The sequence below is a fragment of the Sceloporus undulatus genome, chromosome 1 (genome assembly GCF_019175285.1).
Source record: "Sceloporus undulatus isolate JIND9_A2432 ecotype Alabama chromosome 1, SceUnd_v1.1, whole genome shotgun sequence".
Taxonomy (NCBI): domain Eukaryota; kingdom Metazoa; phylum Chordata; class Lepidosauria; order Squamata; family Phrynosomatidae; genus Sceloporus; species Sceloporus undulatus.
Window position 1 is genome coordinate 212,881,138 of NC_056522.1, and position 26,371 is coordinate 212,907,508.

Sequence of the window (26,371 nt, forward strand, 5' to 3'; positions counted from 1 at the left end):
AGTTGTGCCTTCTTCTGCTTACTCACGTACTCACTTTCTGCTGCCACAACTCCCTCTGTGTACAGTGGCTGATGGCTATATTACAATAAACTTGACCTGACTTGACTGCCTCCTTGGGCTGGGAAACAAAATAGCCACAGCATGTTGCCTAGGACAGGAAAAGGATGCTCTGCTTCTTTCCCTGGTACCTTTCTGTAGGCTGCTTTGTCCCTCAGCCAAAGAAGAAGGGATCCAGTGGTAACACTAGGCCAGCCTAGTAACATTAGGTTATCAAGCTTCTAAGTCTCATGAAAAGATTTTGGAACCATAACAGCTGTTTGTTGTTAAGAAAAGAGATAAGAAGCTTGACGTAAAGAAAATGGAAAATTTATTTGTATTGCAGGAAGAATTAGTATTCATGTCCTGATAGTAAAATTGGTGAATCAGAGAAAACACTGTAGCATAATAAATTGAGTTCTATAAGCATCTCATGGTTGGATTGACCACCAACAGTGCTATGATACTGCATCTGTAATGAGGTTAATGTTTTACTAATGGTTTGCAAGACCTGACTGCAAAGCCTGTCCTGAAACTATCTGTGGGTTAGCATTAACATCCCTGTTCTGGGTTAAGTTTCAAAAAGGAAGAGAGGGAATTAATACAGAGGAAAACTAGTAAAAGAAGTAGAGAGCCCAAGCCTTCTCCATAGTTATGTAGAATCATAGAGCTGGAAGAGACCTCACATTCTAACCCTCTGCCATGCAGGAATACACTATTAAAGCACCCCGACAGATGGCCATCCAGTCTTTGTTTTAAAACCTCCAAAGAAGGAGACTCTACCACTCTCTGAGGGGCTATGTTCCACTATCAAACTGTCAGGAAGTTATTCCTAATGTTTGGTTGGAATCGCTTTTCCTGTAGTTTGCAGCCATTGCTCTGTGTTCTAGTTTCTGGAGAAACAGAAACAGGGATTCTAACTGCCATGAAACTGCTTATCTGTCCTTGTATCAACCTTATAATTTAACCCTTTGTTAATGGAGAATAAAACAAAACAGTTCAGCTTAACAGCTATAGTCTCTCTCTCTCTCACTCTGTGTGTGTGTGTGTGTGTGTGTGTGTGTGTGAATTAGAGACACAACACTTTGAATTATTTCTAGGATGATTGTTATTCAGGTGGTTATTCAGGACCAGATGCTCTATACCGGTCAGCTTACATTGTGAGCTCTAAAGAGATCCAATTGGTCCATTTCCTGGCTTTCTGGGGAGGGGAGGGGATCTGGAAAAAATTAATATATTGATATCAGATAGTATTTTTTTTAACAGGGGGGCTGATTTGTATATCTTTCCCCACAGATATTCAATATATATATTTTAAAACCCAGTTGAAGTGTATTTATGCATGCTCCATTTTACCTTGGATGATCGTTTTCTCTAACAGAATGTTAAGAATGTGTTTATTAGGAGTGTGAGTAGATGTATGAAGTGGGAGTGAATGATCACTGGTGCTTATAACGCTATTAATATCAAGAGAAACAATGGAAGAGACATAGAATTATGCCAGTTATGAGATTCCAGAGTCTAATATCTTCCAGAAGCTTCACAGTATACCATGCTAGATTGCATGGCAACTCCTGCTGCACTCAGCATTTGCTGTGCACTCTGTGGTAGTCCTGATTTCTTGAATGCCAGTGTCCTGCTGCTACTTTTTGTTTACAGAAATTGTGGCATATAGAGCTGATTGCCTCTGAACATTTGTAGGTTGTCAAGCGAATTCTTTCTTGACCACTCCAGAGACAGGGGAGTTACCATAAGTGTCCTGAACCTCACTGTGAATCTGTTAATTTTTAGTGATGTTGCACATCCTGGGTTTCACTCTCCTTAAAATGTGGCTATATATTATACAGTTGGTAGTTATCTGACCAAGGAATGGAAAGATCTGTTTTGGTCTGGCCTGGCTAGTTTGTACAGTACCTGGGAGTGAGGTGGGAGGTTCAATTAACTTTATGAAACTGCAAAGGCTTTGCTTTAAGTGAAAGGAGAATTATATGTACTTTTTGTACTAAAGTTCAGAAAGGGAAGCTTGTTTGTTCAGGAGCTCCATATGTACACTGAAATACTGAATTGAGGCAAGCACATTTAAATGTCTACAAAAAGATAAATTCTCTTAGTTTGGTCTTTGAGTACAGTAGTGGGAGGTGAGTAAGCCTGATGGACTATTTCTGTCAGGCTTTCTTTGCCTGTACAGTAAGTTATTCATTCCATGTATCAAGTTCTTATATTTATTCCTACTGCAAATTCTGAAGCAACTTATAAGAAGGGATACACAAATTCATAAGCAATAGTAATAATTAACACGAACAATAGTAAGAACATAACCTCAAATAAATATATTAATAAAAATGTTCATTGACAATGTGAAGATTGAATAACCAAATATTCTCACAACCTAAAATTCGCACTTAGTCCTTCCTCAGCCAGAACTGAGTTCCAGGAATGTGTGTATAGGAGGTCTTTACATAAGAAGAACTGAGTATAAAATAATAGATTTCCACCAGCAGTTTCCCATTGTCCTACATTCACATAGGAAAACATATAAGTGAGAATTCCATAGAATACTGTTTTATCATCCATGAGTTAGTGTGTATCTGTTTGCAGGCTGCCTCTTTGCGTCCGTAATAGGGCCTGAATGCAGTTGCTGACCTGATTAGAGTGGATCCATTGGATCAGTAGAACTGACATAGAGGTTGCCATATCAAGTCAGTGGGTAATTTAATTTGTAATTTAACTTAAAAAAAGATAGGCCAGGGGTTTGGTGCAGAACTAATGTTAAACTTTTTCTTGCTGGTGAGCTCCTCCTGCCGGTGAGAGTTGGCATGTGGCAGTGATCTGGCAGTATTGTTTGGAAAACATGCTCGTGAATGATCGGTCAGGGTTTTATAGAATTATGGCTTACCATTTTGTGCAAATTTGACCAATAAATCTCATGTATTCTAGAGTCTTGAAAAAATAATTTTGTTGATGCCTGTATATCAAAAATTACTATTGATTAAGAAACAGCAGATGTTAGTATTGTTAATTGATACTTCCTGGGGCAATATTTCCATGGTGCTTCAGATACAACCATAAATATTTATTGAAATTTAGTTTTCAAGAATGAATTTGTATCACAAAAGTCTGTCTAAATACTGTATATACTCGACCATAAGTTGACCTCATATATAGATCAAGGGCAGGTTTTGGGGCCAAAATTATGGATTTTTATATGACCCATAGATAAGTCAAGGGTAAAACCTAGGGGCATTTAACAAAGGAACTAAGCGATTAAGAAAAGGAAAATGGTGCCAAAGAATTTACACAATTCCAGCAGGCATAACAGTTTGTGCTCACCTTAAAAGCTGGATGGATGAGATAGTAGAGGGAGGTCAGTGCTTCCAGAACAGATTACATTCTTGAGTTTTACCAGGGAATGGTTCGTTTTTAAATAAGATTTCAAGTATAGCACATACATTGACTCATGGATAAGTTGACTCAGTTTTTTGGGGGTCAATTTTTTGACTAAAATTTCTAGACTTATACATGAGTATATACAATAATTAAACACTCCTTCTTCCCAAATATCTGGAGACATTTTCATCATTCTATGGTACTAGGCCTGTTGTTTTGTTTTTCTGCCTTATTCACACATAACTGAGGGGATATATGGAGAGTGGAATTTACTGTCTTTATGTAAGAGTAAATCTGTATTATAGTTTTTTTCAGAGTATTATCTGAAAAGCTAATAGCCTAATTGCTTAATTAAGGAACAAAGAAACATTAGGATTAGGATTTTGCCTAGGCTCTAAATCTAGCTAGTAATTAATTACTAGTAAATCCTGAACTCAAACATTTCCTTACCATTACCCTTAACAGTGTTGATAGTTCAATTCACACAAAACTCTGTAATGTTACATGTTGTGTTAAAGGTTGTCCCTGTCTATTTCAACTTTGAAATGCCAGAACATTGCAGTTGGTAATGGCCATTCATTTAAAAAAAATAAATAACATGGGTATGCGTATGGTAGCCCATTTTGTGGTTAATTCAAGCTTTACATCTACCTTGGGCTGTAAATGACAGAGTGCTGATCCAAGACCCAGATATGTGTGAAGCTTGCAGAACAATCTTCAGTGATTAGAGTAACCCAAAGTAGTGTTTGTATTGATTTGTAGCTGGTACACTTGGAAGCTGGGGGAAGTAGCCCATGAAAAAGAGAAACACCACCTCTCATGATTGTGGAGTGGGAAAATCCCTTGATTATGGGATTATAGAGGTGTCCCTTAGGATATGCAGGCCATAGTCACTGAAGTTGTTGCTTCACTCAGAACCTTTTCACACTACATATTTATTGCACTGTGATCCCACTTTAAATGCCATGCTTTCAGTTTATTGAATCCTGTGCTCTGTAGTTCATTGAGGTGCCAGAGGAACTCTCTGACTGAAAATTCTAAATACCCCTCCACAAACTGCAAATCCCAGGATTCCACAGCTATGATGTTTAAAGTGAAATCATAGTGCTATATTTGTGCAGTGTGAAAGAGACTTCAGACTGGGCAAACCAATTCTGACAACTGGAAAACACTTCTTTGAAGGCATTGGTGGCTGTACCAACCCCTGCAAAGCATATGTTTGCTAGTTATGGTAGGTGGAAAGCTGTATAACTGTGCTACTATTATTGTTCCAGTACCATATACACCTATGCAGTGAATATTTGAATGGATTATGGCATTCTTGGAATTGTGTTCCAAAACACCTAAAAGACACCAGGTTGTCTACTCTAGTTGCCCAAGGTCAAATGTAATTTAAAGTGTCTGATACAAAATCACTTGTGGAGTTTGAGCCAAGTACATGTTCATTTGGGGAATTAAGTCCCACTGTTGGATTTGTTCTTGTATATGTATATTTATGTAGTTTTGAAGTCTTTCTTTTCATTGAATGGGTAAAAAAGGCACATACTTCATAAAATCTTGGATTTTGTAAGGAGTTTGTGCTTTGCACAACTTTTTAATGAAAAGAACTAACAAATGATTATCACATCCCACACTCCCATATGCATTATTATGACTTCAGAGAGAAGTGTTATGACATGATGAGCTCTGCCAGCATTTTTATTCCTCATCAGGACAATCTCTTGTTCATAATCTCCTCAAGAGGTCTTGGAATTGAAAACATCTGTTGAAAGTAAAGATCACAAAATCTCTGAAAAACGGTTAGCCCCATCCAAAACTTGTTGTACCTGTAGCTCAGCGAGCCTTAATGACAGATTGCATGGATGCTTTATGCACCTGGATATGCCAGGAGGAGACAAACCCTGAATGCTTTACTGTGTCCTTTCATTGCTAAGTCTGTTGTGTTGCACCATCTAGACTACTACTGTGCTGTCACTCCTTGCTCCCTCTGCCTATATTCTCTTCTTATCCAAATAAACACACATCTGCTAAATTACCTCTATGCTGTGAGCATGTCTTCCGCCTCTTAAGTATGTACTTGACTGTTTCTTGCTTTATATTCCAATGTAAAGCCACAGCACTTTATTTTAAGGTTGTTCATCTTTGTGTCCTTGACTCTTTCTGCCCCCATACTTCCTGGCTTGTGCTCTAGGCTTTGTGTAAGCACATCCACTTTTGGTTTCCTTTGTTCTCTACTCCCTCTCTCACTTTCAAATAATGTGTTTCAAGGCCTTGGAACAGTATCACTTCTGACATCCATCAAGCCAACTCCCTGTCCTCTTCCAAATCCTCTTTTGGCTAGACTCTTGGTCAGACTTCCTTACATCTATGTAAGGGCTGACACAAACATTCACTGGAGGAGTTGATATTTTGCTCATTGTGGAATCACAAACTCCCTTTTAATATATATAAAAAACCCATTTTCCTTATCTTAAGAAATTACTACATGCAACCTCTGCCACTTCATTCAGCAAATATGTGAGTAGAATTCTGTTTCACTTTGAAATGAATGGGATTGACTTTTTAATCATCCTATGAATGTAAAAAGATGCCTTATTTTGACAGGCTGTTAGACATGTAATCTTTCTTAGCTCCTTGTAGATAATTTGTATAGAGTTCAGTCCAGGGCCTTTGTTTATCCAAATATGAGCTCTTCTACTAAACTATGCCCCCTTCAAGCCAGCTGCAATGCTACCTGGAGCCAGTGGACCTAGACATGGTGGTACATGAGCTGGTAACTCTCATCTCGATTTCTGCAACACACACTACATGGAGCTACCCTTGTGCCAAGTTCGGAAGCTTCAACTAGTACAAAATATGGCAGCCAGGTCGGTTGCTAGTAAATCCAGATTTGACCACGTTACACCTATTTTAAAATCCCTCCACTGGCTGCCAATCAGCTTCTGAGTGCAGTACAAGGCGTTGGTTATCACCTCTAAAGCCCTATGTGGTTGGATCCAGCTTACTTGTGAGAATGCCTCCTTCTCTATAATCCATCCCGCACACTCAGATCCTATGGGAAGAATTTACTCCAGCCAAAGACCAGGTTGGCTGCGGTTTCCCAAAGGATGGTTTCATTGGCTGCTCCAAAACTGTGGAATGATCTGCTGGAGAAGATTCGTCATGTTACTACTCTTGACACCTTTAAAAAGGCTGTCAAGACAGATCTCTTCCATCAGGCCTTCCCAGATTGACCTGCCAATGAAAGATAACTCTGTCCATCCCTAGTTGTTCTACTCCAGTTGCCCATCTTTTAATTGATTTATAACTAATTTTAATCTTGAACTTGTAACTTGATTGTTTATTTTGATGTTGGTGGAGGGTTGTGTTGTGTAATGTTGATTATGTTCTGCAATGTGTTTTTACTTCTTTTCATTGTAACCCGCCTCAATCCGTAGGGAGAGGCGGGATATAAATATTATTATTATTATTATTATTATTATTATTATTATTATTATTATTATTATCCTAAGTAACAAAGTGATTTGAAATCAATATATTTCACACACAGAGCCAGTGTGGTGTAGTATTTTAGCTCTGGATAGAAGTATGGGACACAAGGGTTCAAATCCCTATTTGACCATGGAATTCCATGACTTTGTACAAATCACACTCTGTCAGCCTAAGAGGAAGGCAGTGACAAACTTCCTCTGAAACAATCTTGAAAAGAAACAAATAAACCCCATTATAGGGTTGCCTGTCAGTTGCCATAAGACAGAAATTATTTAAGGGCACACAACAGACAGACACACACACATTTCACAGAGACCATTCCTTACTGCACTGTTTGGTACAATATGCTCTCTTTATCAATAAAACCAATCACCCACCATCACTGAAACAGCATACCTCCAAAGTGACCTGAAGCAGCTTTATTTTGGCCTGTCTGTACTGGCCCAATGCCATCCAAAAAGCTCTCTTCATAGTATTTCTGTTGATGTTGCTATTGGAATATGTACCTGTATATATAATCTCATGGCAGTAGAGTTTCTGTTATCTTGTGCAGAGTATGGGGGGAAAACGTTTTTAAAATAATTTGTTCCTGTTACTAACAGTATTCTCCTAATATGATCACTTGTTGCAATGTTGAAAATGTATTGCTGCCATTTTCCCCCCTGTTACTTTCTGTTAATTGGTGCCGAGGATTTAGAATTATTAAAACAGTGGCATAAAACTTAGAAAATTACTGTCATGATATCTTTAAAATATCGCAAAAAAGATTGTATGTACAGCGCTGTGTAAATTTACAACGCTTTATAAATAAAGGTTAATAATAATAATAATAATATTAATAATAAAATGTCCCTTTGAAAAGTTACAATTGAAAATTACTGGAAAACATTATTTGTTGCATCTCTCCTACTTACTTCATTACATTTAAAACGTAACTTGGTTACAGTATATCCTTTTTACCTAAAGATAATTATCTACAGGTGCATCTCATTTTCTTCAAGCTCTGGTACAGCACAGGTATTCCCATTAGTAAAATTCACAGTGCTTAAAACTTTTAAGCATAATCTATCAGGTTGTTGGGGTTTTTCTTCTTATATATGAGCTACCAGAAGATTGTAAAGCTGCTTAATGTAGTTTCTTAAATTAGCTGAAGCAGATATCTCAGGATTAGTGATGATTCAAATCTATAATTGTACTATCTAGGTTGTTTTGGTCTGGTAGTGGCATTATAAATAGAAGGCTTAATGCTGTAATTAGATGAAGGGGAATGGAGGAGTCCAGATGTACAAGTTGTCTGTATGTATGCTTTGGGGGAATCCACAAGATTTAAATGGTGGCAGTGAAGAAGAAACAGCATGTGTCACACTTGGGGTAAGCCTAACAATTTTGATGCTTAGTGCTAAAAACATTAAAATGATGAAAAGGCATTATATGTTTTAGACTTAGGGTTTGAACTAATGTTCTAAACAGTGTAGACAGGTTGACATGAAGATAGATTTATATCACTGGTTAGCTGGAGAGAACCATAATGTTACAGAGCATCTCATATTTTAATCTCTGTTTTGTTATGGCTTAGCGCTGAAATGTAACCATACTTGGCGAAAGTTTATGTTTACATGACAAATGAAAATTGTTATTTAAACTGTAGTTGCCTTTCACATGATTTAACTGGGAACTTTTGATAACCTAAAAAGATAGCTTAAAAGACAGACTTATAGCACAGGTTGAGTATCCCTTGTACAAAAACCTGATATCCAAAATGCTTTAAAATCAAAAACTATTTTCGTGGGTGGCAGAGATAGTGACACCTTTACTTTCTCATGTACGCAAATTTTGTTTCATGCACAAAATTATTAAAAATATTGTATAAAATTACCTTCAGCCTATATTTATTAATACATGAAACATAAGATAATTGCATGTTTAGGCTTGTGTCTCTCCAAAATACCATGTTATATATATTCAAATATTCTGAAATACAAATAAATAAATCCAAAATTCAAATCACTCCTCTTCACAAGGATTTCAGAAAAAGGATACTCAACCTGTAATTCTTTCTGGCTATGAATTTTTGAAGAATGTTGGAATTTCCTCAAAATACTTAGATCAGGGCTGTAGTTTATGATCGATTAATGGTATTCAGTCATTCGTAATGGTGTGCTGGCTTATAGACACGAATTACAAATAAATTATACCTTCTGTTACTTCCCTGTGCTGAAGATTTGACTTGCCCATGTTAGATGTAAACTAACTTTTGAAATGTCCTTTAAGAATTGTCTTGACTGTATACTCAATTATAGCATTTGTTACGGCAATAATATATGAACAAAAAGGTGGCATGTTCCTGCCTCACATGCATCTTTTATGTACAGATAGAAGACTGAGGAGTAATGGTGCCATACCACTAGCACACTCTTCCCTCAGTAGTTCTTTGTTCCTTTGGAAAATTGGCTCTGGATGATTTCATAGCCCCCCAGAGAGCAGTTATGGGACATAGAAGATTTTCACACAGCATCATTATATTGTTCCTTGATCATCCCAAAGTGTAGTGGAATCATCTTAACAGATAGACGGTTCCAAAAGATTTTCACATGAGGCTGTTAGTGTTCTTAAATCATTGCTAAATCGTTCTTAAATCGTTGTGTCCAGTTTTGAAATCATTTTGTAATCATTTATTGCTGAATTCTGATATATCAACGTTTTAAGAACACTAACAGCCTTATGTGAAAATCTTTTGGAATCGTCTATTTGTTAAGACGATTCCACTACACTTTGGGACGATAAAGGAATGATGTAACGATGCTGTGTGAAAATCATAGAGAACACTGCAGTGGAGAAGGGGAATTGGCACTTTGTGTTTCTACTCAATTCCACTGTTACGCCAGTGAAAGCTCAGTGTTGGATTGTGCTCCTACAGAATAATTGCCCATTTATTCAAAAATGTGTTTCCTTTAATTCCATACAGTACACGGAACTGTAAGCTTGAAGTAGCCTAAAAATTAATTGTTTTATAGTTCTGCTTGGCTACAAAGAACATACAGTATGTGTGTGTACACATGTGCTTTTCCACCAAATATTACTGTTCATTTATCCACATTGAAGAATACTATATTGTGGTGGAGGGAAACACATTGCAAGGAATGACCACCAGACACCCAATTATTGAAGGAAAATGGCCACAACTTTATTGAATACAGCTGACAGATAGAGTTGGCCCAAAAATGCATGAGGTCTGGATCTGGCATTCATAAATTGACCAAACCCTGTTGATTGGCGAGCCAAGTTGCCTGGTCATGGTCAAGCTTCCAGATGACAGGAGGGGTACCCACCTCCCAGGCAGCCATTTGAGCACATGTTCACATTTCTACCCCTTGTCACCAGGGGACACTGATCTGACATCGCCCCTGCAATGGAAATGCCGATGCCGCCACACCCTCAGCATCCCCATGTCACCTATGGACTCCGATCCAGTGTTCCGCATCACCTGAAACTACGCCCACCAGATCTGAGACTCATGGCCTCATTTGGAGTACTGCATTCAATTGTGGGTGCCCCATTTTAGGAAAGACAAGTTGGAACAGGGTCAAGAGAAGGGCAACAAGGATTATAACAGGTATGGAGAACAAAACATAGGAGGAAAGGTTGAGAAAGCTGAGCGTTTTCAGATTGGTGAAGAGAAGAATGAGAGGTGACATGTTTGCACTCTTTAAATACCTCAAGGGCTGTCAAAGAGAGGAGAAGGCAGGCCTGTTCTCTGCTGCCCTGAGGGTAGGACCAGGCCTAATGGTCTGAAGTTACAGGGGGATAAATTCTGATTAAATATTAGAAGGAATTTCTTGACAATAAGGCTGGCATATTAGTGTAATCAATTGCATAGAGAGGTGGTAAGATCTCCTCTGGATACCTTCAAGAAAAGAGTGGACAGCTACCTCCTGGAGGATGCTTCAGCTGAAGATCCTGCCTAGAATAGGGATTGGAGTCCATGCCCCATGAAGCCACTGCCAACTCCATGATTCTATATGAAACCAACAACAACAGCATACACACAAATGAGTGATGGACTTATCTGGATACCTTACTAATGTGTAGTGCTCCCCCACCTCCATCTAAATATACATGTCCAGCCAAGCAGGATTTCAAATAGAGTAATTTTAAAGCATTTCAAACTGATGCTATAATTTATCAAGAATCTCACCATCATATCAGAAAATGACTTTTGCAAAGAAACACCCTTGTCTCAACAATTTTAACAAAGAGTTGACTCTTAAAATAACTTGGGTGTAGAGTTCTATACAATTAGACTATTTCGTATCATGCCATGTGTCTTTGTTTCAAAGTCAATATATTCCCCCAGGAATAGTTAGTCCTCGGTTATAAAGCCATACCACTCCCTTCTACTGATGAAAAAGCAAAAGGAGGGGAGGGTGGAGAGGTCAAAAGAATGACATGAGCTGCAGTTGCTAATTTTGTACAACAATGGCCAGTGTCTCAGCCTTCAAAATTACTCATTTTACCTATTTATGCCCTACTGAATCTTTGGTCTTAATCCAACATGATGCTGATACCTATGATGACACTTTCTCCTCTTGTCCCCATCATCCACACAGCAAACAACAACAAAAACCCTGCTCTGAAAAGTTTCCTCTGATTTACAGAGCAGACTTTGAAAATGTACAGAATTCATGTGTGGGTGGTGGTGGTGGAATCATGTGAACTTGGACTACATGTTAAATCCTTAAGGATCTTTGTGAGCATTTTTGTGATCAGCCTTGTTATATATTTTGTTGTACCAAACAGAGCCGCTTTTGGAACAGTCCTTCTCCAGGGAGGTAGCTACTGAGGGTGGAGGGTTAGGTGATAAAATTAGAGTGTTTCCCCCATCCAAAATAAAAAATTCTGCCCCCATGAAAATTTGCTTGCGTCCACCAACTTTATAGTATTGCAGCAATTTAAAATTTCACTTGAGCATTTAGAAATGTAATTTAGGCTTCCAAAGAAAAGGAGAAAGTGACATTCCCAAGGGAATGCAAACAAGGCAGATTGAAGAGATCTAGGTATGAACTGATTTTTCAGCTTTCCTCTCTCTCTGTCTCTTCCTCTCTCTTTGATGCTGGAAATTTGGAAACGGAAGGAAAATTTCATGAGGAGCAGATTTACCGATGGTACAATGCCTTCATATTTCACTCCCCCCACCCACTATACCTCTATCCTTCCCTTGAGGAAGCAGAAAGAAGGAGAAGGAAGGGAGCAAATTCTTGGAGTATTTTAAGGATCCCATGGATATATATATATATATATATATATATATATATATATATATATATATTACTGCTAAATAATTAGCTTGTATATAGTTTTATCCTTTTTTTCTGACAGTGACTTTGTGTGTTCTAAGACGCTGACAATTTGGAATGGGACCATCCAAAAATAAAATCCTAGTTTATGTAGTTTATCAATGCCTGCTCCTTCTGTATAATAAAGTTCTGATACTTTGTACATGGGGAACCCCCAGATTTGCAAAAGTATATTTGTTTTTATTGTAAGCTATGGACCTTATGCAAAAGAATGAGAATGTATAATATGTATCTCAAACCAAACACTTCCACCTAACAAATATTTATACTCATTGACTTGCAGATTCCTAGGTCTGTTGAGCCATGAAGGTTAATGGGTGAAGGGGGAAAATGAAGTGGAGGTGGAGAATCAATCTGTTTACAGTTTATAGTACACCATCATAGATGACTGAGAGAGTTGGATTTTTTAAATTAAAAAATTTAAATTAAAAAATCTTCCTTATATGCTTCACTGGGATTTGAAAAGGAAAGAAAGAGAAAGAAGCATATTTTCCTCCTCTTCACTCTCTGGAGACCTTCTTCCATTCCCATGCAAGAAAATAAAGCATTCGAGCTTAGGCCTGTAGACAGCCCTGAACCAGAGGTATACAGTAGTAGCGAGGGGGAGGAGGTTTTGGTTGTTTGTTTTAACTAAGAAAGCATGAGAAAAGAAAGGGGTTCCTTTTCCCTCCTGAAATCTATCACACTCTACAGAATAATGGGATTATGGTCCTTTGGTGAACTATGAACAGAGAACTCTCCTTAGAGAACAGAGCAGGCAGAAGCATTTTGTTGCAGGTCCCTGCTTGCATTCATTGCCATTTAGAGCTTGAGAGTTTTAGAGCATGGGTGGCTATGGTCTGGCCTCCAGGTGCTGTAGAAGTGCCACTCCCAGCAACCATAGCCAGCCTAGGTCATTTTGAAGAAACCTGGATGTTGCTGGTCATCATCATCTGCAGGCTCACAACATTCCAATTTCTGCTTTAGACTGTATTTCAATTCTAGCTACACTTTTTGATGCTTTTGTCTTCTGTCCATCACTATGAATGCAATGACTGAAATAACAGCTGATAAATAACAATGAATAGCATGCTTTAAGATCAGGCTGGGCAATTGTGGGCCTCCCTATGGTTTTTGATCACAACTTGCATCAGCCTTGTTCTCCATACCCAGTGTTGAAGAATTATGGGACTTGCAGTCTAAAAATTTCTGGATGGCCACAGTTGCCCTTCATTATCTGAAATCCTGCATAATTAGGGGAGCCTTTAACCTATGTGATGTTTTGGATTTAAACTCCCAGAATCCCCAGCTGCATGGCCAGTGTAAAAGTTTATGAAAGCTGAATCTCAAAAATTCTGGAGAGCCCCATATTGGTCACCATTAATTTGAGGATATGTTTGCCCCTTGAGGCAACATCTGCACTGTAAAAATAATGCAGTTTAACTCTGCTTTAACTGCCATGGCCCACTTCTACAGCATTATGGGATTTGTAGCTTTGTGGGATATTTAGCCTTCTCTGTCAGAGAGCTCTGGTGCTACAACAAACTACAAATCCCAGGATTCCATAGCATTGAGCCATGGCAGTCATGGGGGTGTCAAACTGCATTATTTCTGCAGTGCAAATGCAACTTTAGTCTCTTAGATACTTAATTAAAATGTGGCACAGCAGAATATTTTGAAGCTTTCAGAAGGGATCTTAGCATGATGACAAACCAACAATTATAGTGCCATTTCACTCAGTATCTCAGGTGCTGCAAGGCCTTCCCTGAGAAAATGTTAGGAGCCATTGGGAGGGTCTCTTCTCTGATGGGGATAGGCTTCTAACACCTGCATTGCTTCCAGCTGCGTTTAAAGGTGTTGGTTTGTCAGATTGAAGAAAAACTTCTCTTTCCCCCACCTTTCACTTTGCCTGTCTCGTTTCAACAGGAATTTGGCAAAGAGTGGGAGTGGTGTGGAAATGCCTAGTCAGAAGGAGTGAATAAATGCTGACAGCTTCTATATGTGTGTTCTGTTCAAGGGAAAACATTTTTTCTCATCAGTACCAAGAACGAGGAGTAGGATTTGGAAGAGGACTGTAATGTCTCTTTCATAAAACATTTCCATATGCTTCATACAAGTGTGGTAGTAGCAAAGAGGAGGAGCGAGGCTGGGATAAGAGCAACAGTAACAACTTTGCAAAATTGCTTGTAAAGTTTTGTTTAAATAGGACTTTGAACTGTGTTCTCCCTCCCTCTCTCCCCTCCATGGACTAACAGGAGAGTAAAAGTGATCTTTGTATTCCATGCTTGGACCTGACGTTACATGCGTAGATCCGGCTGCTGGTTAAGCGCTTACTCTCAGAAAGTACCTGGGGTAAGTCTAATTCTGAAAGGAAGAAATATTAAAAATATAAAGAGATTGGGGGTGGAGTGGGGCAAGAAATTGGCTTTACAGTGTGTTTGACATCCTTTTTTTTTTTAAATCATAACAAGCAAAATTCCATACCTGTTGGTAGATTGACAGCATTTGCCTTATGAGAACTGTAATAGGAGAAGAAAATTATCTCCTAATTTTGTATAGCTTTGTGGCAGTAAGCATGCAGTCCCAAGCACATTTCTTGGAAGTAAAAGCCCCTGCAGTTAAAGTGGTCTCAAACTGCATTATTTCTATAGTGTGTCTTGGAGCTAAGTTTCATTAACCACAATGGAGCTTACTTTTAAATAAAAATGTACAGACCAGTCTGCAAGTTTGCATTTTATCTTATCATTGTTTGCATGCTGTTAGTTCCTGTTGTAAAATTTTAACAGTGCCTTTCCTTGTACAGTTTTCTTTGTTTTCTTCAGCTTCTCTAATATAAGTTATAGAGTGGGGAGGATTTATTTTGTTTCTGAATTTGTTAGATAGATGAACATGCCTTTTGTTCATAAATATGAATCGAGTAGCAAAAACTTTTGAATAATATATCGGCATTGTTTAAATAGGTCTCAGTATTAAAGTTTGCTTATTTTCAGACATATGCCATATTTGAAACGGTTCATTGTTAGAGTGTATTGACCTCATTAGAAATGTTTTATGTTAATCAATAAAAGAGCAATAAACTATAATCCCATTTATAGCAATGATCAGATGAAGTCCAGAACATATGCTAATACTTCCACAAGTATATGTTTCCTAAATAATATTACAGAATTTAATTTAAAAATGACAACAATTTTTAAAAACAATTTTATTTGCATGCTGCACGGAGGGCTTTTGTTGTATAGGCAACATATAAGCTAGTCTTTGGACTGAGTGGGCTGGGGACAGGCTGAAAGTAGGCTAGCATTTGTTTAGATATCAGTAGGAGATTGGCAGTAGGTTAGCAAGGATTTTTGACTTCAGGTATTTAGAGATAGCAAAAAAGGACAAGTTCACACTCCCACAGTTAACTTGCTGAAATGGCTACAGCTGCTGTTAAGGAAAGGAAAGAAGCAGCAACTGAATTTTATATGAAGGCTCAGTGACCTCAGTTCTTTCTGAAAGTAAGTTCCTGAACTTAGTATATGGTCAGAGTCGCCCTGTTTCATAGTATATCTTTAGTTCCCTTCAGACACTGTTTTGTATCTGGCTTTGGTTGGCAGAATGTGAGTTTCTAGTAGTAACAGAAAGCCTAAATACCCTAAAGAAACCATAATCTGTCTAATCTTGGAAGTTAAGCAGGGTCAGCCTTGGTTAGTACTTGGTTGGGAGACGGCCAATGGATACCAGGTGCTGTAGGCTATATTTGACAAGCAAGTTGAAGTGCGCACATGCACACCCACACCCACACCACAGAGTAGTAACAGAACTTGATTCTACAAGCCTGAAATCTCTCCACCCTCCTTTCCTTTTTGTAACTGGAGTAAGAAATTACTTTTGGCAGTTTTACATCAAATGAGCTATAAAATGCACGAACTCAATTCTAAATTGACAGCTTTTCAGTTGATTAGTAAGGCTGTGACTGAGCTGGCTGAATACACATGTGAAATAATCCCTGCACTGAAAAACGTAGTATATCTGGGACAAGAAGGTTCTTGGTTATCTTTCTCCTTGACATTTTGTTTCCTACGCTTGTATCTATCTTTCATGAGAGAACCAACATCCTACAATAAATCTCTTCTCTAGCAATACCTAGCAACGATGACTAAAGTCTGACAAATACAGTGTAGCAGATAGGAAGTTGAGAGGTCCATTGATGGACCAGAAGTGGTGTCGGACTTCTTTTCCCACCGACTCTCCAGTGTGTACATATTTAGTAGTGTGCACATCCTGGGAAATCCAGCCCCTTCTTACAAGTTGCCACCCTATTAGTAATATCCTCCAGAGACAACTGATGGAGTGAGGGGAGAGTTCTTGCATTCTTTTCCCATGCATCAAGCAATAATTTTAATACAGTGGAAGTGGATGCTCTTAGTTTATCATGTTCAAAGCCATGTCTGCAAAAGGAATGTAATCCAAAATTATGCTCCCAGTATAATAGACAAATTCTTTGTCTCCTCCTCATGTTGCAGATATTCCTGATGAACTTCAGCTGAATGTGGATTAGTTTCAGTCTTGCCATTATTATGCCAACATGACATAACACTCACACATTCCCCTTATTTCTTGGGGATTGGATTCCATTTAATAGATCACCAAGTTCTGTTTCCTTTAGTTTTGTCTTTCTAGGAAATAGCAGCCTTGAATTAAAATCTGTACAACATACCGTACCATATGCAAAGGGATCTTGTTGCGCCTTTGACAGTAATTGAAAGCAAGAAATTGGTAATATGAACTTTTGTAGACTTCAGCCTACTTCTTCAGATGCATGTTAGTACTGTACCACAGTCACATAGGAAAAATTTGTGCAGGCTTTTCTGTCTGCAGAAAGAAGAGACAGGAAGGATGATAACTGAATGATATTTCTTGGAAACACTAAGCTACATATAAATACTTAAATTCTGTAGGACCAAAAGGCAGACTTCTTAGAAACTATTTTCCCCATTATTTTGGTGGAAAGTTAGAAAAATGTAATAGTTTGATGCTATATTTTCTTAAAACTTTCATAGCTGTGAGTGAAGTCAGCTGCTTCTAAAATTTCTGACTGTTGTGACTGCTTCCTTCTGAATAGGCTCCAGGTGAGTTTCAAGGAAAGAAAGAAACAGTTGTATTCAATGAGTTCAGGAAAAATATGCCAGGTCCCCTATGTCAGAAAACTTGGGGAGCACTGATGTATAGTATCAGATGAGAGTCAGTGTGGTATAGTAATTTGAGCATTGAACTATGACTATGAAGCACAGGGTTCAAATTCCTTCATGGCTGTGGAGACCCATTGAATGACCTTGGGCAAGTCACACATTCTCAACCTCAGAGGAGGGCAAGGAGAAACCCCCTCTGAACAAATTTTGCCAAGAAAACCCCATGATAGCTTCACTTTAGAATTGCAATAAGTCAGAAACTACTTGAAAGCACACAAGAATATCAAAGATAACCCCATTATGTTTCTGTGGAACACAGATAGAGACGCACACCCCAGGAAGTGCATCTTAAGTACTGTGACAGATTCTAATGATCTGTATGTAAAGATGTAGTATAGGATGTTTAGCTAATCTAAGATGTTCTACTTGAATTTGGGTGAGATCATAGTTTATCAAGGAGGCTTAAGATAAGATCAAAGGGTGCAAATACTGCTTGGTATTTGTTTTTACATCCTACCAGCTTGCATTGTTTTAAGTGTTATATCTTAGCAAGCCTAAGGAAAGTAACTCTTATTACTTCACCTGAACAGACAGATGCTCTGTTTGATTATGTTATGCTAATAGCACCCTTAATAATTCCCATGTTGACCATATGCCTTTTGATGAAATGGGTTCACACTTTAAATCTATGTAGTCTGTTTAGAATACTTGAACAACTTCCATTTCCTAGAAGATTTGCATGTGGTTTGCATAACCTTTTGACATATGTTACTGCATAACATATTGGTTGCTGCCTGGATTTAGTAAGGATCAAAGTGACCTGAATCTGAAAACACATGCAATGTTTAAGAATAGTTTCATGTACAGTTGGGATAGAAGGGGCCCTGAGAATTGTTCAGGAAAGCATTCCCAGGCATTGTGTGATTGTTTATCTGATTGTTATCTGATATTTGATTTGATATTTGATATTTGATCTTTTTAATTTGTTGTCTGCTTATTTTTATCTAATTCTATCTTGTATTATTTTCTGTTTTATATGTATTTTGTAGAATGTACGCCATTGGCAGGTTTCATTTTTATTGATTTTATTGTTTGTATGTGTAGTGCTGTGTAAATCTACAGCGCTATATAAATAAAGTATAATAATAATAATAATAATAATAATAATAATAATAATAATAATAATAACCATCTTACTCTCCATAGTAAAAGAGGTCAGGAATGGAAAATCTGTGGCCTCCAGATGTCATTGAATTCCAATTCGCATCAGCTCTAGCCAGCCTAGCCAATGGCATAATGGGGATAGTAATTCATTAAAATCTGGAGGGTTAAACTATCCAGAACAAGAGAGAGAATATGGTGCCAAATGATTTAAAGCCTTCAGCCCCTTGGACTCTCTTTCTGTGTAAAAGGTTCCTGTGGTAATACTTGTTTCTGGCTGTGACATTATTTATGTATTGTCCTGTCTGCAAACAAGAGAATCTTTGCTGTTCTCTCTGACTAAACACAGCTGGAATTTAGATTCTCACTCTCAACTGTCTCTTCCAAGAAATGGCTGAGTCTAAGGCTGGCTCCTGGGGGAAAAGTCTCTTTTCCATCCATCCCATCCTAGGGACTAGGAGTAGGAGCCATCCACCCCCAACTGGTGCTTTCAGGAGTTCTCACTGTCAGACTTAAAATCAGGGATGAACAAGCAAAATGAACCTTGCTCAATTAGATCAAAGATCTATCTTGTTTGGCACTGTATATACATCCTCAAGATGACCTACTAAGGCAGTCTCAACCCAGACATTCTTGCAATTGCATGCATTTTATGTTACCCAGCAACTCATATGCCAAGCTATACTGTCTGTGATATGGGAATTGATATATAGTAGCCACTGATAGCTCCAGACTGAAGAATATTTTTTCAGAGTTCTTGACAATCCATTTTCAGTTGAAATACTATAAAGAATTTGGGAGTTATCAATAGTCCTAGCCACATTACTTTGTTGCTGTGTGCCTCCAAGTCATATCTGACTCATGGCAACCCTAAAGTGAACTGATCACAGGGTTTTCCTGGCAGTGTTGCCTTCCTCTTAGTATGAGTGTTTGTGACTTGCCCTAGGTCACCTAACAGGCTTTCATGGCCGCACACAAATTTGCACCATGTTCTCCAGAGTTGTAGTCCAATGCTCAAACCACTACACTATGCTGGCTCTCAGCCATCTCACTATCATCCCTAATTCCAGTTTATTTATGTGTGAACTAAAAGGCACAGCTCTCATTGCAATGCAGGGATTCGACGGCTCACAACCCTCAATTGCATGAACTATTTAGTTCTGCTTTCTGTTTCCTGTCCTTTAACCAGTTTTTCCTGTTTGTGTCCATGACTTTAACCTGTCCGTGACAGCCGATTTGCTTGAGGAATCTTTGGTGTGGGACTTAGTCAAAAGCCTTTTGGAAGTCCAAGTTAAGAGTGTCCATCAGACCACTCCTTCTAATGTTTAGTGACACTTTACCTAAAAGAGCACTAAAAGGTTAGTGAGGCAGGACTTAGCTTTACAGAAACTATGCTTATTCTTCTCTAGCATTTCTATATGTTTCACAACTGAATAAAATTGAATAAAAATTCCCATCCATTTACCTGGAAAAGACGTTAAGCTAATGGACTTGTATTTCCTCTCTTCCCCAACCTTTGTTCTTTTTACTATGTAAGAGATCCAGTATGGTGTGGTGGTCTGAGTGTTAGACTATGTCTCTGGAGACAAGGTTTTAAATCCCTGCTGAACCATGGAGACTCACTGGGTGACCTTGGGCAAGTCATACTCAGTCTCAGGATAAGGCACTCTGAACAAATCTTGCAAACAACCCAAAAGCCTCTGTGTTAGGATTGCCTTGAGGTTGTCATAAGTCCGAAAGAACTTGAAGGCACACAACAACAAACAACAAGAAGGCAAAGGTATACTTGTTGCTACACCTCTGATAAGAGAGTGGATGACTCTTCTCCTTCTCAGCAGACATGAGCTTTGGGGAGGGATCAGCAGGGAGTCTCTGTGGACCCATAGGTTCCTCTCCTCTAATGCAAGGAATCACTGGGTTGAGACCGTAGCAACTGCACGCCATGCCCCCCAATCCAGCCTTTCCCTGGTGCACAGAAAAGTAGCAGAAAGCCACTCCTTTTTGTGCTGGGCAAAGGGTGCCTTTGCTGCCATGGCAGCGTGTCTTCACCATAGCGTGTGTAAATACTGCGCCGCCGAAATGCTGTGGATCTGCCACAAATACGATTGGCCATGCAGCTTCCCAGTGGACTGGAGGCATGCTGCTGTCTGAACGCCATGCCCCTGTCTGGTGGGAAGCTGGCTCTTCTTGACCATCTGTTATGCCCCTGAGTTCTCACAAAGCAATGCAAAGTCTTTAATTTCATCATCCCAGCATGGTTATAGTGAACCTGGTTGATTATTAGGATTAAGTGCCATGGTCACCTGGCTTCTTTACATAAATCAAGGCCTTTGAGAAAATTTAATATTTATTTTATTTCTGTGCCACCTTTCTCCTGTAGTGGCACCCAAGGCAGCTCACAGATAAATTTCCAAAATTTCCAGGTGAAATGGAGGAAAAGTTGCTTGGAGGAAATTCCTGGGCTAAGCTTATTGTCAGAGCCAGTATTGTTAGCGCCAGTGTGGTGGCTTCAGTCTTGGACTAGGACACTGGAAGACCAGGGTTCGAATCCCTGCTTGGCCATGGAAATTTACTGGGTGACCTTGGGCAATTCACACACTCTCAGCCCCAGTGGAAGGCAAAGGTAAAACCCATCTGAACAAATTCTGCCAAGAAAACCCTCTTTTGCTGAAGAAAGAGAATCATCCCTCTATAACTGTCATCTTCCGGCCTGTGAGGGATTGACCAGGCAGGCCCAGCTCCACCAGAGATAGCCTGGAAGAAGAGAATCCTCCCTCCATAACTGTCATCTTTCGGCCTGTGAGGGAGAGAATAGGCTGGCCCAGCTCCACCAGGGCTAGCCTGAAGAAGAAGAGCCTTCCCTCTGGTCCATCTGCCTTGTTCCAGGCCTCAGAGGGAGAGAAGAATGCTGGACCTGATCCCCTCCCTCCCTCATCATTCCCTTTCCTTTTGTATCATGTCTTTTTAGATTGTAAGCCTGAGGGCAGGGAACCATCTATTATCCTCTCTGTTGTAAGCTGCCCAGATTCCCAGTGATTGGGCGGCATATAAATAAATCCTATTATTATTATTATTGTTATTATTATTATGTTAAGTTGCCATGTCAGAAGTGATTTGAAGGCACACCACCACCTTATTGTACTTTCATGCACTCTGCCCCTCAATTTCCTTTTAAAGTAGAGCAATTCCTGTAGAATTGTCCATCAGTTTAGAGTATGGTCTGTTCTTTCTGTGTGACAGTGCTAGTTAAGTTCCTAATTGTCCATACTGCAAGTGGATTCCTGTGTGCTCCAAACATAACTAATATGCTATGTGACCTGTAGCTCAGCTGTAAATTGGTATAAATAGCTATTGGCACAGTAAGAATAATGCAGTGATATAGGGCCAGAGGATAATTCTTGCCAATGCGTTGTCATTGGTGTAATCAGATTTATGTGTAAATTCCTGATAGGCCAGGAGGCCTCTTCTACATGAGTTGGGAGTTTATACTTTCATATAGAGTGCCTGGATAAATCTGTCTCTCCTGGGAGAGTAGTTTATCCATTCTTCCCATACTGTGGATAAGGAAGAATTTCTGATCTGCTCTCTTTGGACCTTGGTTCATCATGTGATACAAAATGTTGCAGTACAGAATGCTCCTGTTCAGCCAAACTCTTTCCCAACATACTCATTTCCATTCCAGTTCTGTGTTTAGTGCCTGCTAATGTTTATGGCCACTGAGCACGCTTAGTCATTCCTGTGCCCCTCTTCCCCATTTAAGTCTCCTAAAATTTGTATGCTTCTGAAGACCTTTTGGGTTGCCCTGCATCTGCGGATACCTATCTCTCATGCATGGACAGTACAGTTTTGGTTTTGTATCCACTGGGATTAAAAGAATGAGTTTGCTGTTAGAATATATGGTGAGTGATCTACACTGAAACAGTATTGTACAGATAAAGCCTTTGAATTAGGTGATTGAGATGTTGCAACCAGAACTTTCCTGTTAGGAGCTCATGTTGGAAATGGGGCAAGACAACAAAGGTTTACACAGTTTAGAGTCAGGCACACTTTCCTTAGATGCCTTAGAGACCTTGGCTGAAAGCATGATATATCTATATCAGAAAGCATGAGTATCTGGAGCCAATTTGGCTTTAACCTGCTGCTGAAAGTATGTTTTTTGGCCTTTCAGACTATGAAAATGTCATTTGGACTTGGAGCTGGGTGAAAAGCTTTTCTGTTTCTAGGACAGTGCTGTTCAAAGGTCAGATTATCAGATCTGCAGAGGGGTCACTGCCAGTTTCTTGGAGAGAGACTGAAAGCAGCTGGGAAAGTTGGCTTTGGCTTTCAATGAGGTGCAGAATTCCTGCTGGACACTCTGCTTAATTGTCATGGTAATTTGCCCAGTTACATGACTTATTCCTATACTGATGGGATCAGCCACTTTTGCAGGAGTTAAGGTTCTCTAAGGGGAATACTTAAGGCAAACCTCCAGGGTTAAAGAAAATTTAGTGCTTTTGTGTAATGGCTGGAAATCAGAAAGTCTCATATCATTTCACAATAGATGGAACTTGGCCTTTTTCAAGCACAACACTATACATGGCACTGTACTGGACTAGGGTTTAATTTATAGGAACAGTTCTCTTCATGTCAGCAAGCTCAGAAAATAGGAGCAACAAGGTGAAAATAATTGATATTATCAGTAGCTTGTTTCCAATGGTAGTTTTCTGTGAGTGAAATGCTCTTCAATTTATATTAAGGGGAGGCTCTTGATTTCTTTTTTTAACTATTACAGTCCTGCAAGCCATATTTCATCATGTTCCTAAGGGTCTCCCAGATTTCAGGAGCAGTTTTTATAGAGGCACGAGGGGCTGCAGTGGATAGGGCCAATAGAAGCATTAGGTACATTGCCTGTCACTAGTTTTTCCACTAGCACAAAGGCACTAGTGGACATAACCTCAGTGGTAGACGTAATAGTATTGATTTGTTTTGTATTATCGTTTGATGGTGAGTATGACCCCCATACTCACATCTGAAAAAATAATTTCTCTCTAGGCATTTTCTAGGTCCTACAGTGCAATTCTGTGGTATGCTTCTTGCAGAAGTTGGCCACAGAGTCATGCTGGAGGACCTAGAAATGCCTAGAGAGATGTTGTCTCTAGGAATCTCTAGGTCCTCCAGCATGGCTCTGTGGTCAGCCTCCACCAGAAGTCATTTTTATCACACTATGCTCTTAAAGAGCTACTATTCCAGTGTGACTCCTCTAGCAGCCTCCTGTTGCATGCTGGGATTGGCAGTTTAAGGAGCTGGAACTTCTCTGCCTGAGAATTCTAAATACCCCTCCTTAAAACTGCCAATCCCAGCATGCAACAGGAGGCTGCTAGAGGAGTCACACTGGAATAGTACCTCTTAAGAGCTCGTCTGATAAACACTATTCATTTCAATGAGGTTGCTATTACCCAGTTTCACATTTCCACGGTAAGTTTGGGAACAATCCTCTGCAGTTACAGAGGGTCAATTGTAATGCCAATCTGTACAGTTTACTGACTGCTGTTCAAAGTCCCTGAAAGATTCCTTAGCTTGGGGATAGTTACTGTTATCCCCCAGAATCTCTTCCATTGGCCATTGGCTGGGAAAATGTGGAAATCATAGTCTAACAAAAGTATATTTTCTCCACTCACTCCAAAAAGGTCTGGCTGTTTCATTTATGTTCAGCTTGTTGCATTCACAGAAAATGCAGCTGGTCACTGTGAGAAAGAGGATGCGGGCCTAGACAGGCCTTTCATCTGGACCCAGAAAGGCTCTTTTCATGTACTCCTTGATTTCTTAGAGCTTTAAGATTAACAGAAGCCACATTGGGTTGAGACCAGAAGTGAATATTCGGGGATCTAAGTAACACCCAGAAGTTCTGAAAGCAGTAATATGCCATTTGTTGTTAAGTAGCATAGTTTTTTTAAAATACAAAAATATAGGGCGAAGTAGGAATAACTGACTTCAGTGTTACAGATTGGTTGTTTGATTTGTCTTGTGCCATGCACTCACTTTCCCATGCTCTTTTGAAATGACCTTTCTAAATATAAATACTGAAATTTCACATAATCAGATCTCTGCTTGTGGTTTGAAAGCCCCCCCCCCATGCTGCAGAGTATCAGTATTACTCTAATATAACCAGATTATTAAAAAATGCATAGTCTATGAAAGACCCCACTATCTCCTCTGGTTTGTTTTAGTATGAAGCAAAATATTGAAATACTACTTTTTTCCCAAGAGATTTTTATTAGTTTTTTTTCAAAACATTATATATATGTTTGTGTGTGTATGTATGTATGAAACAGGACCACTCATTTACACACATAACACAATCTTAAATTTTAAAAAATCACACTGAACTACATTAACCCAACCCCTCCCTCACTCCTTATATAAAACTGAAACACATAACACTTTAAACACACATTCATTGATCACAACTAACACAAACTATAGTTGACTTCCCAAGCCTGAAAAAATTAACAGTATATATGATTTCTCAGTAGATCTATCTACTTTTATGTTATTTCTGACCTATATAATTATACAAAATTGCTTCAAACATCAGTTTCCACAAACAAAACTTTTATCTTCTTTTAAAAAATTATCCAACCATTTTTTTTGTCAGAGTCACCATTTTATCGATGTCAACCAACTCAAAGGAAATTATCCACTCATCATCTGTAGGAAGGCAATCCTTTTTCCAGTTCTGGGTGAACAACTGTCTTGCTGCAATAATCATATAATGTATCACTTTTAGTTTACATCTTTAAATTTCTCCTTTGATATACATAACAAAAACAATTCCTGTTTTAATTCAATTCTGCATTTGAAAATTGATCGTATTACCTTCTGTTCCCAGTAGCTCTGTTCTTTATCACAGGGCCACTATACATGTGATAAAAAGTGCCTTCTTGTACTTCACATTTCCAGCATTTGCTTTTTAAGTCCTTTATACATTTTAGACAATTTTTCTGGGTATCAAATACCATTATCATCTTATAAAAAGTCTATATTATATTATATGATGATAGCTCTTTCAAGCGTATGTTATAGCCCAAATTCTGGGTTCATTTAACCTAACAGTCTTTTACCTGTTTACCTTCTATTTCTAGTTTCAAAACCTTTTACACATTTACTGACTCAAATGTTTATCATCAGCACATAAATTAAACTCAAACTCTTTTTTTCATTATGAGACCCCCAATTTTTTTTATCAACCTTAAATCTTTCCAATAATTGCTTATAATGATACCAATGAAAGTCAAATCCCTCTCATCTATATTACTATCAATGTTGTTCTATACATTATTTGTAGCAAAGTACTCATTGTGCTGATACCTTTGGCGGGGTACAGACCGCCGCTATTTTAATTGGTGGGCCATAAGGATTTGTAGTGTTGTGAGCACAGTTAGGTTAGAATTGATATTTTTAGTCTTCAGCATTACCAGATTTTATTTTGTTACAAACACAACTTCTTCAGTCAGATCAAATGCACGCACACACATGCCGCAAGCTGTGATTAATTCCTTGCGTGACGGGGCTGGATTAGTACATAGTGAGTGATTCAGCACCACTTTATGCATGCCTTTTTGGACTGCTTACTCATTTCTAGTTGTTTGATGTCTCAAAAGAGCATGTTACTGGTCTGGCTGATTTCCCCTCTTCTGCAACAGCGTTGCACCTAGCAATAGATGTGTTGACACAGGAGAAATGGTTGCATCTTCTCAGCAGCAAAGTTCTTCCACTGCTTGGAAAATAAGATTTCCCCACAGCAAGCTT

The 26,371-nt window shown here is 38.8% G+C and overlaps 1 protein-coding gene across 3 annotated transcripts in view; it reads left to right on the plus strand.

The window, feature by feature from the left end:
• COBLL1 (cordon-bleu WH2 repeat protein like 1) overlaps positions 1–26,371 on the plus strand; it is a 115,627-nt gene that overhangs the window by 49,103 nt on the left and 40,153 nt on the right. Inside the window, exon 1 of one of the 3 annotated variants that reach the window (XM_042461214.1) lies at positions 14,306–14,600. The exons of the other annotated variants lie outside the window; for them this stretch is intronic. The gene's annotated coding sequence lies outside the window, so the exon portion shown is untranslated. Of the gene's footprint in view, positions 1–14,305; positions 14,601–26,371 lie in introns of those variants that run through there. 3 annotated transcript variants of the gene reach the window in all.